The following is a 6,435-nucleotide window of genomic DNA, read 5'->3' as shown; positions in this document are numbered from 1 at the left end:
TCCCTTCCTTCCTCCCTCCCTTTTGTCCCTTTCCTCCTCCTTCCCTCCCTTCCCTCCTCCCTTCCCTCCTCCCTCCCTTCCCTCCTTTCCCTCCTCCCTTCCCTCCTCCCTCCCTTCCCTCCTCTCTTCCCTCCTCCCTTCCCTCCTCCCTTCCCTCCTTTACCTCCTCCCTTCCCTCCTTTCCCTCCTCCCTTCCCTCCTCCCTTCCCTCCTCCCTTCCTTCCTCCCTTCCCTCTCTTCCCTCCTCCCTTCCCTCCTCCCTTCCTTCCTCCCTCCCTCCCTTCCCGAAGGGTCAAGGTGGGAATGTTTTGAGCACCTCCCATGTGGTGGGGTGCAAGCCTGCCCAGAGGGGTCCCGGTATGTGGGGGGCACCCCCTGTGTGTCCCCACTCTGAGCGAAAGCCTGAGGCAGAAAGGCGTGATGTGCCCCATGTGTGTGCATGACAGAGCCAGACCCTCGTGGTAGGTCCACCTCTTGGGACTGTCCTGGTGGAGAAAGAAACAGCCACAGCCTCGGGTGAATGGTGTCCCCCCAGAAGTCAGGTCCACCCAGAACCTGTGAACGTGACCTTTTTGCAAATCGGGTCTTTGCAGGTGGTCTCAAGTGAAGAAGCCACTGTGGAGGAGGGTGGGCCTCCCCCCCCGCGCAGCTGGACGCTGGGCTCGGGCTCGCGGGCGGGGGCTGTGCCACGACAGGCAGAGAGGGGACTCACGCGTGCATGGGCCCCCGAGGGGCTCGCTCTCGCTCCCGGACTGAGAGAGGAGGCGTTTCTGTTGTTGCCGACGCGGCCCCGGGAAATGAGTGCAGCCGGTCCCGGAGCTGCGCTCACACAGCACAGTCGTGTTGTCTGACGGTCCCACAGCCTGGACATCCCGACAGGTCCCCAGGGGCTGCGTTTCCTTCTGGAGGCTCTGGGGACGGTTCTCTTGCCTTCTCCAGCTCCAGGTGGCCGGCCGTCTGCCCGCGCCCTTGGCTGGGCCCTCCGTCCGTCTGCCCGGCGGGCCATGGAGCATCCCCTGGCTGCCGTTTCTGCCCCCTCCTCCCGCTTGTAAGGGTTCTCGGGATCACAGCGGCCCATGACGTCCCTTCTAGAGGCGGCTGGTTCGTGGCCGTGTGGCCGTGTTCACAGGCTCCAGCTGCTCGCACGTGGGCTTCTTGGGGGGCCACGGTGGCTGGCCGGCAAGCCACATTCCAGAAGGTCAAAGCCTCGAGGCTCCGGCGTGTCGTCACAGGCGAAGTTCGCAAGGCCTCAGAGTCCCTTGCACGCGCACTCCCATGCTAGAGGCAATTCCCCCACATCCAGTGGTGCTAATAGCCAACAAAATTAGAGATTTCTCGACAGATCCAGGCATGAATTTTTATTCTTCACATTACTGCATGAATTCCCTTGGAGCAAACGTGGACACGAGCAAACTCGCGGTGGTTTTTAGAAACCGAATTAGGAAGAGCGCAGTTGCTCCCGTATCAACCCCACCCCGTCAGGTGGTCCGGAGGCCGCGCACAGCTCACGGGCCGGAAAACGAGTCTGCTCACGCCCACCTGTTTCCTTCTCGGTTTCGGTCCAGGACTCTCAACGTTTCTACGTCCTCAACACGAAGGTGGTCTGTTCCCGAAGAGAAGAAGATTACGGCCGCCATTTGTATCAGCTGAAGGTGAACCAGTTGCTCTGCCATCACGGCGTCTTCAACAGACCTTTGTTACCGGCGCGGCTCCGACTGGAATGCCATCCCTGCCGGCAGGAGGCCCATCCTCGCGGCTGCTCATCGTGCGCGCGCCGCGAGTGAAAGTCCACCGGGGGAATCGGGCAGAGGAGCTGTGGGGCCGTCACTGAGCGACACGCCGGAAGCAGAAACGTGCTGGTGGCAGAGGCTGTGCCTCCACGCCGCCTCCCCGGGGGGCTGAACCCACAGCCAGAGCCAGGCTCGCCCAGAGGACAAGGAAGCGCGGCAGGCGCGAGAGGCTGCTTGTGAATAATAAGGTGCACTCCCCAGTGTTAGATTTATTTCGGGGGAGGGGGCGGAGGGGCTTCACATTTTCACAATTCGTATTTTCACGTTTTTATTAGCATGCGAGCAGCGGGGAAGGGCAGAGAGAATCCCAAGCAGGCTCCGCACTGCCGGCGTGGAGCCCGACGCGGGGCTCGATCTCGTGACCCTGGGGTCGCCACCTGAGCCTAAGAGTCGGAAGCTCAACCAACTGAGCCCCCCGGGCGCCCCAGATGTTTTTTGTTTTGTTTTTGGTTTTATTGAGCTGTCTCGTCATCACGACGTACCTGTTAGACGTCCGGCCATTGTATTTGCCACGTAGACCCTTGAGTGTTGACAAGGCCCCTTCTGCCTGAAACTATAAACTACTGAGCTCCTTGGACCCGGTGGGCCCCCATCCTGGGCTGCCAGGACCTTCCAGCGCCCCGTACGCTTCCTTGAATTACGGGGTCGGCAGGGCCGCACCTGCCGACTTGCATCTTTGACGCCAGTCTCACTGTTTGCAGGTGTGGTTGCTGCTGGTGTGGCTGGGAACCGTGGTGAAGTAACCACGTCATGGGAGCCATTGTCGTCTCCGGTCAAACTGGGGCCGGCCTGCGTGGGCTCCCCTCGTTGCCTCCCTTGCTCACAGTCCCCTGGATTCCCCGATGGTGCCATCGGTGTCCAGTCTGGCAGAATGTCACCCCATAGGCTAACATTCAGATCGGCACCGCTGTAGACAAATAATGCCCACCCACCACCCCCAAAGACGTCCACCTCCCAGTCCCCGGGACCTGTGAGCATGTTCCCTTACACGGCAAAGCAGACTTTGCAGGTGTGGTTAAGTTGAGGATTTTGAGACTGAGAGATTATCTTGGGTTACCTGGGGAGACTTGGAATCACAGGGGTCCTTCCGAGTGAAGGAAGGAGGCAGGACATTCAGAGTCAGTAGAGAGGACAGAAGTGGAGGGCAGAATCATGTCATTGCTGGCTTGGAAGATGGGGCGAGGGGCCATGAGCCCCATGCTCTGCAAGAATCCCAGCCCTGCTGTTCGTATCTGCCTGCTCTCTCGGTCCACGGGTTAGAACCTGCACAGCACTCCAGCAAAATCTTTTGAGTGCTTCGACTCATTGCAAATGGGTGTTTTATCTAAAGAAACCTTAATTCACCAGAATGCACAGCCCTCCTGCTTGCTACGTGAGTCATTTGTGGATCCTGGAGTTGGAGGGGACAGACACCCTTCAGGCATCATCACAGAAGCCTCCAAGTGGATTTACGCTTGCCGTTTTTAATTTTGGACTCAAGCCAAGCCAGTAGGACTCCGAGGACTTCTTGCTTACTGCTCTTCAGAGCTCAGATGTTTCAAAGACATAAAGCAAACCGCGGAGTTCAGCAGTTTGCCAACATCCTGGACACCATGTTACACGCAAGTTGTCTTTCACAGTGAGTTGTGATGCCTTTGGAAACAGGAGAGGCAGAGGAGACTTGGCCCATGCTGTGGACCACACGTCACATGCATCTGTCAGTCCTGTCATTCATCCATTCAACAAATGCCCCTGAGCCACCTGGATCTATTTGGGGGGTGCAGCTGCGAACAGAACAAAGTCCCGGCTCTTCTGGAGCTGATGTTTTATTGAGGAGGACGCACAGCGAATGTGTAAGCAAGCGATAACGTTTCCGGAAGTGTAAGGACTGTGGTGAAGACAGTGTAAGGTGGCAGCGTAGCGTGATCCCCTGCGGTGAAGCAGTTAATGCAGGGAAAGCCACTTACCCACCACCGTATAGACCAGAGGGACCCCTGCCCCTTCCAGTCAAGCCAGTAAGCCCATTAGTATCTGCCAGTTCTTGTTTGTCCTGCCATCTAGTGGCTGAAAGCGGAACTACAGTTTATTTTCAGAAGCTACTAAGGAAATTTTTTGAAAGCCTCCACTAGAAAAAAAAAACGTTTTTCAAGGCTACAAACTGGGAACTAGCGGATAAACAAATCCTGGAGAGATGGTGAACAGCGTAGGGATTATAGTCAACCATGCTGTATTACAAACTTCAAAGTTGGTGAGGGACCGGACCCTCATTGTTCCCTCCACAGAAAAGAACTGATCCTTAGGTGAGGTGATGGAGGTGTCAGCTGATCCTGCAGGGCGATCATGCCGCTGTCTGTACCTGTGTCGAATCCACACGTTGTGTGCCTTAAACTCGCAACCTTACCTGCCAGTCGTAGCTCAGTTTTTAAAAAGTAAAGGAATCCGTACAGTGATGAAAAACACAGTTGGAATCCATCAAAGTGTTTGTATGGGATGTAGTCATTGGAGTCGTTTTTCCCAAACCTCGTAGGTTCAGAGTCGACAGAATTATCTCGAGCTACTTACAGTGTAGTAGGGCTCAGATAAGGCGCATTTGTTTTCGGCTTCATCGCACTGGACGCACACGGGATCCTTTCCTGTAACCTGGGCTGCTACGTTCTCCCATTGCCAGTGAGATCTGGGACAAGTGTGTAGTTTTTTTTGCTTTTGTTTTTGTTCTTTTAGCACAAGAGGGATTGACAGATTGTGGATTTTTTAGAAGTTTATTTGTTTTGAAAGAGCGTGTGAGCAGGGGAGGGGCAGAGAGAGGAAAGGCAGAATCCCAAGCAGGTTCCACGCCATCCGCACAGAGCCCCACAGGGGACTCGAACTCGTGAACCCGTGAGATCATGGCCTGAGCCAAAACCAAGAGCTGGACGCTTCACTGAGCCACCCAGGCGCTCCCCCCTGCCCCCCTCCCACCCCACACACACTTTTTAAAGTTGATTGTGTGTTTTCTTTTGTGACACATCAAGGATCCAGTGCTGGTCCTGGGCCACCGCTGGAGGAGAACCCATGGTGGAGGAGAACCCATGGTGCGATCTGAGAGCAGGAGTGGGGCGGGCGTGAGAGGGGGAAGAGCAGGTGAGAGAGAAGGTTCTGAGTCGGTGGCTGCCAGCACAGGCAGCTGGCACTGGATTCTGCGGGTCCTTTGGAGGAATCTTGTGAAATGCATCTCAGAACTGTCTGCTTGGGCGAAGGGGGACAGTCCATCCATCTGTCCTGTCCCCCACTGCCAAGTGCGGTGTCACTTCCTGACTGCTCCTGGGCCGCCCACGGGTGAGTGCTGAACGGGTCCCCAGGCGTCCCACCCACCCTGGGGAGTCAGGAAACACCCGGGGCAGAAGCCAGGGGCTCCCTGGCCTGCCCGGTGTGCCAAGTGGGTTGAAGGGAGAAGCGTCCGGTCCACTGAGCCCATACCACCCAGCCTGGGGGGTTCGCAGAAAGACCTTGGAGCGGGGAGCTTCCCACACTGACAAGCAAAGACCCGTCCGCTCACAGGCCCCTGAGTAGACGAACCCCTCTCATCCGTGCCTTAACTCCTCCCGAGATGGAAAATGCCCGGCAACGAGGGGGCGTTTCCTGGAGCATCACGTCTAGGCGTCCTCCCCTCTGTCAACTACAAAACATCTCCTTTAAGGGCAGAGGTTCTTGAAGGACGCTGTTTACTCCTGCAGGTCTGGGAGCCGGCATATCCGATCATGGAGGTGGCCATCTCTGAGGGTTGCAGTGGGTCCAGGTCCTGAGCCTACGTGAGGCTCAGCTGGAGTATTTTAAAACATTCACCCAGTAGATCGGTTTTTGGGTGCTTTGCAATAAATGATTGCAGACTTTGTGGCTTAAAACATGGAATTCATGGGGCGCCTGTGTGGCTCAGTGGGGTAAGCCTCCGACTTCAGCTCAGGTCACGATCTCACAGTTCGTGAGTTCGAGCCCTGCGTCGGGCTCTGTGCTGACAGCTCAGAGCCTGGAGCCTGCTGTGGATTCTGGGTCTCCCTCTCTCTCTGCCCCTCCCCTCCTTGGGCTCACTCTCTCAAAAACTGAATAAATGTTAAAAAAAAAAAAATTAAAAACAGGTGGAACTCATTTTCTCACTGTTCTGAAGGCCAGAGGTGTGGGCAGGGTCATGTCCCCTCTGAACACTGTAGGGGAAGATGCTCCCTGCCTTCTCCAGCACCTGGGGGCTCTGGCGTTCTTGGCTTGTGAGCAAATCCAAATCACTCCCATCTCTGCCACTGTCTTCCTATGCGTCCCCCCCCCCCCCGCCACCTCGTGTGTCTCTGTGTGTTCTTTTCAGTCTGCGATAAGGACACTTTCGCTGCGCTTAGGGCCCGCCCCAGTCCCGTATGAGCTCAACCCCATCCTCACCCCAATTACATCTGCAGTGGCCCTGCTTCCAAACGAGGTCATGTTCTGAGGTTCTAGGTGGTGTGAATTTGGGGGCTACCCCTGTCAAACCACTGCACCCAACGTTGGAAAATCAGGAGACTCTACATTAAAAAAACCTAAACTCTGAGGACATCATCAGAAAATAGGTCAAGACGGGATTCAGGTCCCTGGGGCATAAGCGGGAGCTGCCTCCCTTGGAAGGGTGTCTTTCTGATTTGTCACGGTTCCTGCCTCTCCGCGG

This window comes from Neofelis nebulosa, chromosome 11 (assembly GCF_028018385.1).
Source record: "Neofelis nebulosa isolate mNeoNeb1 chromosome 11, mNeoNeb1.pri, whole genome shotgun sequence".
In the NCBI taxonomy this organism is placed as follows: domain Eukaryota; kingdom Metazoa; phylum Chordata; class Mammalia; order Carnivora; family Felidae; genus Neofelis; species Neofelis nebulosa.
Note: the sequence above shows the minus strand (reverse complement) of the source record.